Below are 13,485 nucleotides of genomic sequence, written 5' to 3'. Positions count from 1 at the left end.
ACTCTGCTGGTCAGAGCCTCTGGCATGCACAGCACACACGGCGGACACAGCCCACACTGCCCAGTTACAAACATCTCAGACTGCAGTACTAACGGCAGCACCCGTGACATCTCAAACCATTTGCATGCTCTGACCCCTGGCAAATATGCTTTTTTTCCATTCTTCTCTCCCTCCCAGTTTGATTTTATACTGTTTCCAAGATGACAACAGAAATGCAAGAAATGCACACAACACACAGGCATGACAAAATTCAGGCCAACATGCCTTGCTGAGAAAAGTTTCCTCTCTGCAGCTTGCCAGAGTTGACAATTCCTCGATTGTACATCTTTTATTAGTTACAGATAATTCTTCTTTGTAATTCTGAGACTTGAACTTAGTACCAAGAATAGCCAAGGCAGCCTAGCACCTCTTTTTTCATAACCAAACTATAACAGCTCACAGCAAAAACAGCCTGAAAAGTTGCAATTATCACCCAGTGCTGCTATGTTATAAGAGGCACCTGTATTCCTTCCTTTCCCCCCCCCCTCCTTGTAATGAAGGGAAAAGTAATTGCACAGCTGACTCATCACTCCTGCAATACTCCCTTAAGACAAAGCTCAGGACTAACACAAATTTGATGACAGACTGAAAATGCAAAGGAACAGTTTCTCAAGACAAAGTTTTACTTGCCAGATTCAACAGAGGAGCCTGAGGTCTATGAGGGCCAGCTCTTTCACTTTTTATTTTTTATTTTTTAACTTTTTTTTCTTGCTACCCCCTTCTCCTGTATTCTCTTAGAACCTCTGAATAAACAGAGTGGGCACTCAGGGGCAGGATGAAAGAGGAGGAGCGGGCACAACTTGATGGGGAGTGAACAAAGCATGTGCTAGATAGAAAAGTTACAGGAAATAGGAGTCAGGAGAGCTGAGGCAGAGGAATAGCAAAAGCATGAGAACAGCAGAGATGTTTCACAGACACGTCTGGGCAAACGTTCAAGGCCACGAGGTAGAAGTACTAGGAGCCGGGAGTCACATTGTGCCTCTTCACCCTGAACAAAGCTACTGCGAGCAGCTCCCATGAGGGACCTGCAGGCAGTGCCACGGCTTCCACACCAGCAGCTTGTGGGCAGCTGGGAGAAACCAGATGCGCTGGGCATCCAGGCCTCCCCTAATCCCCCTCAATCAATACTCAGCTGGTGATCAACGTGGCTTAAGTGGTCAAGATGAGGCAATCGGCACAGATGGGACGAAGAAGTCCAGCTTAATCAGGAAGGCAGTCAGCTGGCATGGCCCAGACAGAGCTGCCCCTTGAGCAAGTTTAACCTCAGTGTCAGAACTGGTACTTTTAGCAGGGATACTTTCAGCCGCCTTATATTCACGTGGTGCAGTCAGAAGCATCCTGCTAATCCTCCAGAACTACCCTCCTAATTCACCAAAATCAGCAGGAAATTGATTTTAGCTTTTCTTAGGACACGTGCTGGAGACTACATCACTACGAGCTGTTCATTCATCCTCCTGCAGGCAGATACCTCTCACTGTGTGGCAGGCAAGGCAAGTGGGGGAAAGCACCATTTTGGCTATCTGACTTTAATTTACCTCTGTATGCAAGTCAAAACCCATCTCAGATAAGACCAGCCTCTTTGTAGGAGAAGCTAAATGATCTACTGCAGTTAAATCCTCACCTGCAAGCCACTATTGCTTTAATTAGATTCAGTTGAATCCAGGACTCTGCAGTCTAGACATGGTTTAGCAATTGCTTTTATGTGAGTAACTCATTGCAAGAGAACACAGTTCTTAAAGGAATTAGATACTCATCACATGTTAGGTTTTATCTGGGTCTTACCTCAATTTTTGGCAAAGAAAACTACTCTGGATTTGGACAGGACAAAGTCAGCCTAGCTGAAGTATTCAAGCACAAGTCCAAATGAAGATTTTACACAGGCAAGAAAATAAAATGTTCCTCATATACCCTTAACACTTTTCCCATGTTTAGGCTTCCTGTTCAGAGCAGAAACGTTTACACTACAGTTTTGCAGAATAGTATAGAAACACAATTGAGGCATTACAGATTACTATTACTTGTTCTGGCCCCTTCTGACAACCTCTGTACTAATATGGGTTTTAGGCAGACAGAAAGATTGACACAAAGGAGAAAAAAAAACAAAGTACCTGCTTCTGACCTACAGTACAGATACACTAGTCACATTTTCAAGGACTTCCCATGCTTATGCATCTTTTCACAGAAACCTAAGGCAGAAACATCAGAGCAAATCTGTCTCAGCAACTTGGGGGTTGAAATCAACGTGGCTAAATGCTCTAGCCCTCAGCTCAGCTGAAGTTGGTTTGACTAAGTTTAATGTACATAAAAAAGTGCTGTTGGATGAGAGAAAATAGTAAGTGCCATTCTTCTAGCTATAAATACATTTAATTGCTATTGATGCTTTTCTCAAAGAATCTCTGGCAGAGTTTTGGTTAGACAGGGGAACACCAGCCCAGTTTTTCTGAAGACTGGATGTGCAGGGAAAGACATCTTACATACCTGTCCAGTTCCTCTGCAGGGCACCAGTCACAATGGCCAGCCAGCACTGGTACCAGAATGGCTGTAACTTGACATTGCATAATACAGTATTGACCAGCTCAATTAACAGTTGCTCTCTAAGGCACCAGAGAGCATAAAGAAACCCATAAATCAGCCCATTTCTACTCGAGCAGTTGAAGAGAGCTTATTTTCTGCAGCTTACAGAGGAGACAACCCTGGCCAACTTTTATGATGCAAATCAACACGTTGCTTGGAGGAAGAAGGGGAGAAAAGGCCTTTTAATTGAAATTACAGTGAAACTTCCTCCCTACACAACAGCCACGGAGACTCCAGGAGCCAATTCAGGAGCACTGCGCCTCCTCCAGAACTGCACCGCACTCCTTCAGACCCTGCACAGCCAAATTTCTAGCCCCTTGTTTGCACACTCACGTGCCTTCTGTCACATCACTGACCTGCTGTCACCAAAAAGGCCTGGAACCACCTGGAACCAGCACCAGAGCACCAAGCTGTTCCTGAAACTGGGGGAAAGGGCTGTAAGTCACTGCCCTTCCACGAAGGTGTAGGTACAAGCAAGCTGCTGCGACTCCTTCATGCAGCTGTAAGTCTCCAAAGCAGAGCGCCTGCCCGACTGAAACAACTCAGGAATGCGAGCAATGTGGGCAGGGGGGCTCTGATGGATACTGAGGGAGGACAGGAGCAGGCAGACTCCTGTGGTTTCCCGGCCGAGCTGAAGGACCAGCCCTGCCAGCCCCACGCGTGCACGCACAGGCACAGGCATCACGGGAATGCGAGCAATGCAGACGGGGGGCCGAGGGGGCTTTTCTGCCTGGTAAAGGGGGATGAGAGCAGGTACAAGACCCAGGGCCGACTCTGGTTGCTGCAGGAGTCTTTAGGTCACAGCAGACGGGTCCTTTCCCATCCCAGCCTGTGCTTGTGGATGCAAAACTTTACACGCTGCTTTGCAGCAAGACCTTTTGTCGCTAATACCTACATGGGCTGAAACAAACTGCAGGTCCGTCCCCTGGTATTTGGCAAGTTGCTGACATCAAAAACATACCAGCATCAGGAGCAATAAACACACGCACTTAACACTTCCTCGGCCAGTGATTTGATATTCAGCCCTACAAACACAAGCCTTCTGCTTTTTCTCCCCCAGGCTAACAGAACTGCTGCACATGGAACAGACCTGACGCTCTCCCAGCTTTACTCCGGCCAAAAATAACAATTCCTTACGGCACGAGGAACGCTGTTTTAAAGGTTCATGAAGAGCACCAGGCTGTTTCTACCACACTTTCCTGGTCCCAAGGTCCAGCAGAGAGAGGGGCCGGTGCAGGAGTGTTGCTGCAGCAAGAGCTCCCTGCAGGGCTGATGCCGCAGCCGGCCAGCAGCATCTCCTTAGCACGCCTACCGTGCAACTCGTGACAGTCATGATGTGTGCACGGGCACAAAGAAAGGCTTGTTTTCCTTAAACTTCCCCAGCTGAGAAGGTTCCTGGCAGCCACTAGTATTTTCGTGGATGTGACCGATCTCACACATCGTTTAAAAACATGACAGTGGTCACAAGCAGCAGCGGTGATGGGGTGAGAAACTGCAAGAACAAACACACAAAAGAGATAAAGGCCAAGTGATAAATCACTGATGGGATCAGGAAGAGAGCAAGAAAGCTCATACTACACACTGCTCAGCCGTTGTCCGCTTGAAAAAAGATCACGGAAAAAAAACACAGAAGAACAGAGTTAAGAAAAATGCATGAACTTTGTCAGCGCAGCAAAGTGAAGCTGACAAACTGAAACTGCAGCTTATCACACCTACACCATTTTCAGCACGTCCTGATTTCAGAGAGATTCATTCCCAGGGTCTTCTTGCAGGTGACTCTCTGACCTGGTGAAGCTACCAACGGGCCACGCACAGAAGAGAATACAAGCAGACTGCAGGTAAAGTATGTGTGTGAAAAAAACATTCAGTCCCAGTTTCCAAGCCAGAATAAGTCTTGCATTCATCTGAGAAAATAAACTCTTCAAGAGCTTACCATAAAAAAAAGGCAACTTAAAAGTTTAAGAATTATTTCAATACCACGTCAGGAAGGAATGGAACTTTAAAGAAAATCTCTTCTTGTGTTGCTTTGTGTAAAATCTTAAGGCTAGTCAGGGATAAAGACTGTTGTTTTAAAAGCAAATTGTTTGAGAAATGTGAAGTGTGTTTTTTTAAAAAAATGCTATGAAGCAGCTTAATTCTAATCCCATTCATAAATCCACACTAAGTCTTCTGGCTCTTTTCAGGTGTCTTTGAATTAGAAACAAAAATGCAAATTTGCCTGCTCAAGAACTCTAACATTTTCCAAAGTCAACTTTTCTTTTTTTAAAGAAAAAATTTGCTCTTCAGCAAAACTGTTCAAGGACTAAAATTATGAGAATTGACAGTTAACGCAGAAACTTTCTCCCTGCTTTTCGTTTTGTTTGTGGAAAACTGGAGATTATGAAGAGAATTTTAAGTTTAAAACATACATTTCTATTAACATCTTCATTGTGACAACTGATCTTCACTCAGTTGCCAGTCTCTGCAAGAAAAGGTGACAGTGACAGATGAACAGAAAGCTGGAGAATACAGAGCAAGTTAGGAGGTATACTGAAAGACACAGGAGCTGTGGTAACTCTACTTTAGTATAGCCATGAAGTCCCACCTTGGTGTACTTGTATGGTTTTCCATAGCGTCCATATGCAGTTTTGGACAGTGTTCTCCACTTCGTTAGTATTTCTCCAGCCATACCGCGACCATCTTTTACTTCTGGTTTCTTGTGCACTTACACTGCAACGAACAAAAAAGCTGAGCCTAGCCTGCTAAATTACTTCTGCTTCCTGTCCCTGTTTGCCCCAGAAACCCAATTACAAAGTTAACTCATGCTAATGGAGCCTGAAGGGATATGCACACACTCAGCTACATGACAAATCACAGTGAATGACCTGCCTGATTTTGACCTTTGTTTGGTGATCTAAAATGTAAACAGTGCATATCAAAGTTATCTATCACAGAATACCAGATACAACTTGGTCTACCTGTGGGTAATTGGCATTAAAAGTCAGATTCAAATAGATGTATGATTATACATTAAGGCACCCTGTTCCAAAAAAAACCAGAACAACAATAACAAAAAAACAGCAGGATCAACCCCAGCATCAGTTCCTACTCTGAAGAAAGTTTCAGCTAAATATCTTCCCTCAGCAGATATTTTGCTGTGTCAACTAAAGGCACATCCACTTCGGAGAAAGCAAGGCTTTGCTCCAGTGAGGCCCTCCAAAAGCCAGGCTTGCCGTGGGAAGCAGACTGTGCCTTAGTATATCAACCACTGACATCACAAGGAGACTCTGAAAAGAAGGAGTTGAAATAGAGTAGAACCTGTCTACTAGCATCTGAGTTACTAACAAAGCACTGGTGAGACAAAAAAAGACAAAAGCCCCACGGGCTTAAATTGCCTTTGCCAAACTGCAGAACAGAAAAGACCTATCAACTCTTTTGTTCCGATTTTTCTGTCGGAAGCTTGGAAATCAGAGACACAAATTTCACAATATTGTTTCATTAGTAATTATGCATGGGTCATGTCCCCTTACTTTTGTCTGATAATCAACATCTTGACTGTCCTTTGTTACTTTTTATATCCTAATTTTAAAACACTTAAAAGCCAAAAACAAGAGAAAGAAAGGCTCTAGTCTTAATACAAAGATTTTTTTTTTCTTTTCTTTCCAGTCACTGCACTTCTTGGCAAGTCCTCTGGCAGAGTACTGAAGAACTGCAAAAAAACTCTGATGTATCTTTCTTTCTCTGTCCAAACCGGATTAGCTGGGAGTAACCCTTAGAGATCCTCTGCATTACCATATGCTGAGACAGGGATGAAAAGAGCAACATTTGCAGAAAGTTTACTATTGTCTGCAGTCCCTTGGTTTTTTTGACACAGCTGTTCCAAAGCAGCTCTGGAATGAGACCCCTCCTTTTCTCATTTAGCAGCTCATGAAGTGAATGAAAACACTGTGACAGAAGTCCTAACATACACAGCCATGTTTATGCACCTAAACAAACACATTCAACCTCTGACATGTCTCACTCCAGGGGAGACTCCCAGCCGTTACATATCAAAACCAATTACATTAAAAAAAAGAAAAAGTCAGAATAACTCAGGAAATCACTATTTTAAACTAAACTCTTCCATCTCTGCATGAATACGAAACATGAGGCAAAGGCGTTTTCCAAATCCCACGTGCAGAGTGGGATGCTCCTGCTCACCACCTTCGAAGATGTTTGTTAATGGGGCAAACTTTAGAACAAGCCACGTTGGCTTCCACAGGCTCATGGGGGAATCCCAGTGTCAGGAATTAATGGACATGAAGACATGGCACACCTCCGTGCTGGCGCTGGGATGCTGCCCACCCCTTGATCTAGGTCTAACAGGTTTGTTTCCAGACACATTTGGTGCTCCCGATCAGTTTCATCCCACAGCCCATAAATATTAGTGCCGTCACAAAGAAGCTGGCAGCAGGAGGACAAGAGGAGACCTCGCTCATCTCAGTGGGGCACAGGTTTGCAGCGGGCTTAAGCCCTGCAGGGAAGAGCAAGGAGGTGCAAGGATTCATAGGGATGGCAAAAGACACCGCAGCAGTTCCAACGCCATGTCTGACGTCCATGGTGCGAAACCACCTGGGTCAACCTGGGCAGCACCCTCCCCCTTAATAATTACACTGGAGATCTGGAAAGGGATCAGAAATGTGTCAAAATAATGAAAAAGTCTCAGAAGAAACTACTCTTGCTTTTAACTGATTGAGAAAGCACTGTCTGGAAGCAGCTAAGGAATCACATAAAATAAAGGCACATAAAAGGTAAATCAGAGCTTCTCCTTATCACAAGGATGAGGTATGATCAAGCTATGCAATTAGGAGTCCAAAATAACAAAAGAATAAAAAGATGTCTTGACTGCTCCCACTCCTGGTCTCATGTGCATGCGTGCATACAGATCCATGCTACAGAAGTCATTATCACTGCAAAGCATCCATGAAGGCTATCAGCATGGTGAGGCTGAGAGAAGGATTGTACAGGTAATAGTATTACCCAGAGCTACACTTGGAAACCCTAAAGTCTTCCGGGAAAAAAAAAAAAAGCCTAGGGACTTAATGTTAAAAAAAAAATCAATGTCTGCTAATTACAGACTGATACGAGACATAAGGCAAGGGACAGATTAGTCCTCCTCAGCCTTGGGTGTGTAAATGCTACACTTCTCAAAGCCTCTGTTACAAAACTACTCAGCACAGAGCAGCCTTACTGGGGCTGGAGCCTTGCTGGATAAATAACAACTTGGCTGTTGTCTTCTCTCTGCCACCCTCCCGAGCAGCCTGCGCTGCCCCAGGCCCCTCTGCTGCCTATCTGCTAAAAGGAGCCAGGTGAAGGAGAGAAGCCACCCAAACCACCTGAGGAGAGGAGCCACCCAGACAAGACACGCTTGTGCCATGGTGGGCTAAGGACTGAGCGAGCAGGACAGCAGAAAACAGCAGCAGCACAACCCACACCTGCCAGGGCGCTGCAGCAGCACAACCCTGCACGGGCCTCCCTCCGGGCACAGAAGAAGGCAGGCCAGAAAGAAAACCACAGATACTTGGCAACCTCCACCAACAGAGCTCAGGGCACTTACAGATGGGAAGGGCACCCTCTACTTCCCTGGCAAGTGCCAAAGTTTCATAAGGCATGGGCTTAAAGGCTTCCAAACCATGGCAGGCCACCAAACCATCTGGTCTGTCACTTGAGAGGTGCACTGAACGTAGGCCTGAGACCCACAGAGGTGTCCTTGCTGTCACCCCCCCGGGTGGCCCATGTCCACCAGCTGGCCATGAAGCAGCTCCAGCTCCCAGCAGTGCTATTCTTTTGTAATTCAACCAGCCACCACCCTTCAACAGACCACTTTCCTCAAGAGGCCTTGTTTTAGGGAAGTGTTGCAGCCTCCAACCCACCAGGGTCGGATGAGATACAAGGGTCTAGTGTTGGCTCCTGTGTGCAATAAGAAGCCTGTGCAAACATTTTCAAGATCAGTATTTTGGTTGACGAAAAGGCCAGACTCGTTTGAAAGATTTGCTTAGCTACAATTAAGTTTCAACTGTTCGTGCCTGACGCCTCTGCCTTCAGTATACTAACTCGTCTGAAGAATTAAAGGGACATTTGAAACACAAACTTATGACTCAGGTTTAATTGTCAGGTGTCCTTCTCCAGTACAGCTCTAATTAGAAATCAGAAACATTTCTGAGAGCAGAAAGAGACTAAAAATTGACATAAGCTACCAAGGGAAGCCTGTGGGAGCATTTTAGTTCTAACAGGGTGCCTTCTTTAACTTATGCTTTAGCTAAACTACTTGTTGGGCTTCATACATGGGTAAGAGCCTAGGGCCTGTGACAGCCTGGAAGTGAGGACAGACTGCAAGAGCATCTGATCTGAGTGACAGAAGTCCTTGCATTATTAGCAAAGCTCAGAAAGCATTGTCAGTATCCACAATCAACACCTGAAAAGTCATTTCCTGTTTTCCTCATCAATGGAAATGTACAGTTTAATGGTGAAGCAATGACTATCACCGTACACATCTTTCTGCTATCTTGCAGAGGTTGCCAGGGAAAATTTTGTAAGAAGAATATGATTATGCCTTAAACCAGTCTTCAGATTTAACTTCCAGTCTCAACATAGCTGTCATGATTGCAGACAGCTTCCCTGTGTAAAATACATGGAGGAAGCAAGTGAGATAGAAATTAGAGTATAATTCACAATAAAACACTGCTAGGAGTAACCTTCACAAAATATATAACTGCAAGAAATAATCAACTATCCTATTCCTGACATGTACTATTACTACTCTTTGGGCCCCAGCCGTCTGACATACAGACAGCTTGCACATTATTGCACCTCAATAGGCAGCATCTATAATGGTAGCAAAAGATAACCGTGGAGTATCAAAGTTGACAAGCCTAAGTGGTTTCCATGATTTCTCCATGAGATGCCTAAATGCTTTTTGGAGCACTGCCAATTATTCAACCGCAAAAACAGATACTTTTAAGATACTTAAGATGAATCATTTCCCACTAGAACCAAACACATTAAGTTTGATCATAAATCTGAACTTCTAGTCAAGACAAACTTATCTATCTTTTGTAAGTAATGAAATAAGATTTGTATAGTAAAATTCAGAATAAAACTCAAACAAAGAATGTTTTAAGTAAATGCAGTAAAAAAGTTGAATTTTATTCACAAAAAAATTTAGAAAAGTTAGAAAGTTACTCACAAACTACATATACTGCATCATCAGAAAATTAGGTGGAATCAAAACTTTTTGCAAGTTGTTGGTTGTTCACTTTGTGTTGCAATTCCAAGTGAACTCCTCATCATTATGACACAACCTAGTTATTAGCTTTATTAGCTTAACACTCGTCATCTTGCCACAATGCACAAAAATCTAGAAAAAAAATCATACCTGCACCTGTACATACACACAAGCTTTCAAGCCACCTTGGGAGTTCTACATTTCTTCCCTTTCTAAGGCACACAGGCAAGTTTGGATGGATCAGACAGTACAAGAAGTGACGCCTGAAACTCCCACCATGCCCCATTAGCCAATTCCATTAGCTAAATGACTAGGAAAAACCTACTTTTCCGTGACCTACCACTACAGTAGGTGCTGACACCACAAGAAAATTTGCAACTGTCCTCAATTAACAACTAATGCTTTGGTAACTAAAAGCACGATCAGCTGCCTGTTTGCAACAGCTCTGCATCATTTACAAGAGACTCTTCATTTAGAAGTTTTCATTTCACTTTCAGCATCTATTATTTACATGCACAGGGCACTGCAGAAAGCGAGTCCACAAGCAGTACCAGAAGCTTACAAGCCCAAGAAAACTGCCTAAAAGGCAAACATATACAAGGGGGAATGACTGAAAAGACTTGTCTCCTACAGAAGCCATTCATGAGAAATAGATCCATTGCCAGTTCTGCCCATGGCATGGAAGTAGCGTTTAGAAACCTGCTCAAGCAGCACCTGAAAGCTCCACCTTCAGTTTCCAATTGAGGGCCGAGTTTTGTCCTCAATTTCCCCAGTGCAATTTTAAAGTAAGACCTAATCTCTAAAGAAAGCAGGTTTGCTCAAGTTTAAAACCTGAGGCACTGGGGACTCCTCTACAGGCTGGAGTGCTACAGAAGTTGTCAACAAATTAGCCAGAGCAGTCATCTGTAATTTATTTAATGGCAGTATCATGTTTGCCACCAGATAGCCATCCACATCAATTGACGAGTTTTCCTCTGGCTGGGACTCAGGCAATAGACAGAGAAAAATCTTGATGTGACATCACATAATTTTGTTGTGACATCACATAAGAGTTTAGAGTAACATCAAATCCCACCAACAAGCACACGATGGGCAAAATCACACATTTTGATCAGCACTAGTGTGTAGCCACCTACGCCCCTGCCCAGCCTGGTGTTACGCTGCTGATGGGTACTGTCCTGTCGGAGTAAGCCATGTTTCCCCACATGCACCTACACCCCACGGGATGCTCACACTATGAACTCACACAGCCAGTCCCCCCAGGTCCCACACAGCAGAGGTACAACCTCTGACTCAAAATGGCTGGAGGAACAACACAAGCTCCCGTGCCACAAGACACCTTCTGCTGAGGAGGCATGCTGGGGGTCTGATCCCATTTTACCTAGTCACTAACACGAGCCAGATGTTCCCAGCTGGAGGAGAGACCAGACTTCATAGATGTCACTGGCTGGCTGGCTGGGTCCCAGCCAGGAGCTGTGCCCCACGTGCACCACTCCCCTTGGGAATCAGACTCCAGACCTGAAGACCACAGCAGCAATCCCAAGGGCTTGAAAATCCACTCAAAGTCAGAGCTTTCTTTCTACCTTGGGTGCCTATTCTAAGATTCAGCCTTTCTAAAACTCGCATTAAACCAATCAGGTGCCTTCCACCTCTCGCATATTTTACTTTCTTCACAACATGCACACACAACCTTTAATCAGAGCCAGCCACTCCATCAGAAAGAGTGAAGTAAAAGGGCAAGACATCTGATATTTTCAATCAGCAAATTGTCATGGCTACCTTTCTTGGCTAGCCAAGATTCAAGGTTGTCAACTAAGCTACAGAATTGCCAGAAGGACTATGCTGTTATTTAAATGTTTTAGAGCTTTGATTTCACAAAAAGCACACCAAGACTGACCTTAACATCAGAACACGAAAGCTAAACATAGCTTGGTCTTAAGTAAAACCCAGGGCCAAAGAAGTCACAAGAAAGTCATTTGCAGTACCGAGGCTTACAATTATGCCTGAATAAGTTTTTAAACACAATTGTACATCGAGCTATAGGGCCTTTTCATGTTCTTTGTTTCGGAAAGAAACAAACAGTTTTCAGACAAACCATAACGTCTTTAAGTGCTTTTCGAGACCCATGAACAGCAGCCAAAGTTAAGGCACGTTCATAAGCTGGGCACTAAAACCCAAAGCTTCCCACCTCCACCGCCCCAAAAGAAAAATCGCTACTTTTAAGTGCTAGCTCACAGGTCAGACGGTACCGAAGGCAGTCCATTTAACCGAAGCGCGGACGAGCACAGGTCCCTCTGTGGATGCCACCCGCTCCCCACGCCGATACCCAGCCTCGCTCCCCCCCTCTACAGGTGCCTTTCCATCTCCCCTCGCTTCGGCCCCGAGACGTGCACACGGGGCACGACCAGCTCCCGAAACGAGCAGCAGAAACCTGCCTCCGGCGTGCCGCGGGCTCTCGGAGGGGCGCAGAGGCAGGGTGCCGGCAAGGCGTGCGGCTCGGCAGCGCTCCGTGCCCCGCCACCGCACCGCCGGCTTTCCCCTGCAGCACGGTGGCAAAATAAATACAACAATTAAATAAACAAAAAGACCGAAAAAAAAAAAAAAAAAGTTCGCATACCGCTGCCCGCCCCGAGGGAAGCTCCAGGCAGGGGACCCGGACCCGGACCCGACGGCAGCGACTCCCCGCTCCCGCCCCTCCGGGGGGGGCTCCGCCGCCCCTCGCCCCCCTCCCGCCGCTCACCCGCGGTCTCGGCGCCCCGCGGGGGCCCCGCGGCGGGGGCGAGCATCCCGCACGCCGCTCCGCCGGCCGCTTTGTACCGCCGGCCGCCCGCACTGCGGCTGCGCGATGCCCAAAACCGACGGCGGTCCCCGCTCTCGCCCCCCGACGGCGCCGGCCGTGCAGCGACCCCTCCGCGTCCCGGCTGAACTCTCCTCCCCCGGACCGGCCGGGGGTGGGACTTGGTGGGGCGGGGGCGGCGGGATGCCGTGGGATGCCGTGGGATGGGGTGGGATGCGGTGGGAAGCAGTGGGATGCGGTGGGATGTGATGGGTTGCGATGGGATGCGGTGGGATGCGGTGGGGTGCCGTGGGAAGCAGCGGGATGCCATGATGCAGTGGGGTTTTTGCCCCGGTGCACAGCATCCCGTTGCCGGCCGCAGTGCGTGTGTCCCCCCGCCCTCCAGCTCCGCAGTGTTGGAGATGTGCTGGAGGGTCGGGGGTTAATGAGGAAAAAGTTTCGTTTATTTATTTATTTATTTATTTTGCATCCGTCTTATATCCCGGGTCGCCCAGTCACTGGGATGCAGGAGCTCCACACCAGGGAGAGAGGGGTTGCCGTTGAAGAAAATGCAGCATCCTTGGGTAAACCCCACAACGGTTCAGGGTTAACCTGGGAGAAGCCCTCCCAGTGCTCTGGGTGGAGGGACTGGCCCTAAACCCTTCGGGAGGGTTTGGACCAGCCCTGGTGCCAGGACAGGGCTGCCAGAGAAATGAATTTTTCAGCCTCAGAGCCTGGGCAGGAGGCACCCACCCGCTGCCAGCCTCTCTGCTGGACAGGGGCCTCGGCCACGAGCCCGGGAGGAGAGCAAAATGTGCATCAGCTCCTCTGAGCTGCTCTGGAAATCTCAGGT

The 13,485-nt window shown here is 46.6% G+C and overlaps 1 protein-coding gene across 7 annotated transcripts in view; it reads right to left on the bottom strand.

Moving 5' to 3' along the window:
• Positions 1-12,780, bottom strand: part of KANK1 (KN motif and ankyrin repeat domains 1) — a 129,593-nt gene extending 116,813 nt beyond the window's left edge. For 3 of the 7 annotated variants that reach the window (XM_080573798.1, XM_080573807.1, XM_080573803.1), the window contains exons 1-2: positions 12,597-12,716; positions 5,198-5,322 (exon numbers count right to left, since the gene is read on the bottom strand). The gene's annotated coding sequence lies outside the window, so the exon portion shown is untranslated. Of the gene's footprint in view, positions 1-5,197; positions 5,323-12,473; positions 12,494-12,596 lie in introns of those variants that run through there. The other 4 variants (XM_080573805.1, XM_080573808.1, XM_080573804.1 and 1 more) reach the window with 3 other exon arrangements.
• Positions 12,781-13,485: the final 705 nt, after the last annotated feature.

Source organism: Anser brachyrhynchus (genome assembly GCF_964034855.1).
Source record: "Anser brachyrhynchus genome assembly, chromosome: Z".
Classification (NCBI taxonomy): Eukaryota; Metazoa; Chordata; class Aves; order Anseriformes; family Anatidae; genus Anser; species Anser brachyrhynchus.
Note: the sequence above shows the minus strand (reverse complement) of the source record. Positions and strands in the feature narration are given on the sequence as shown.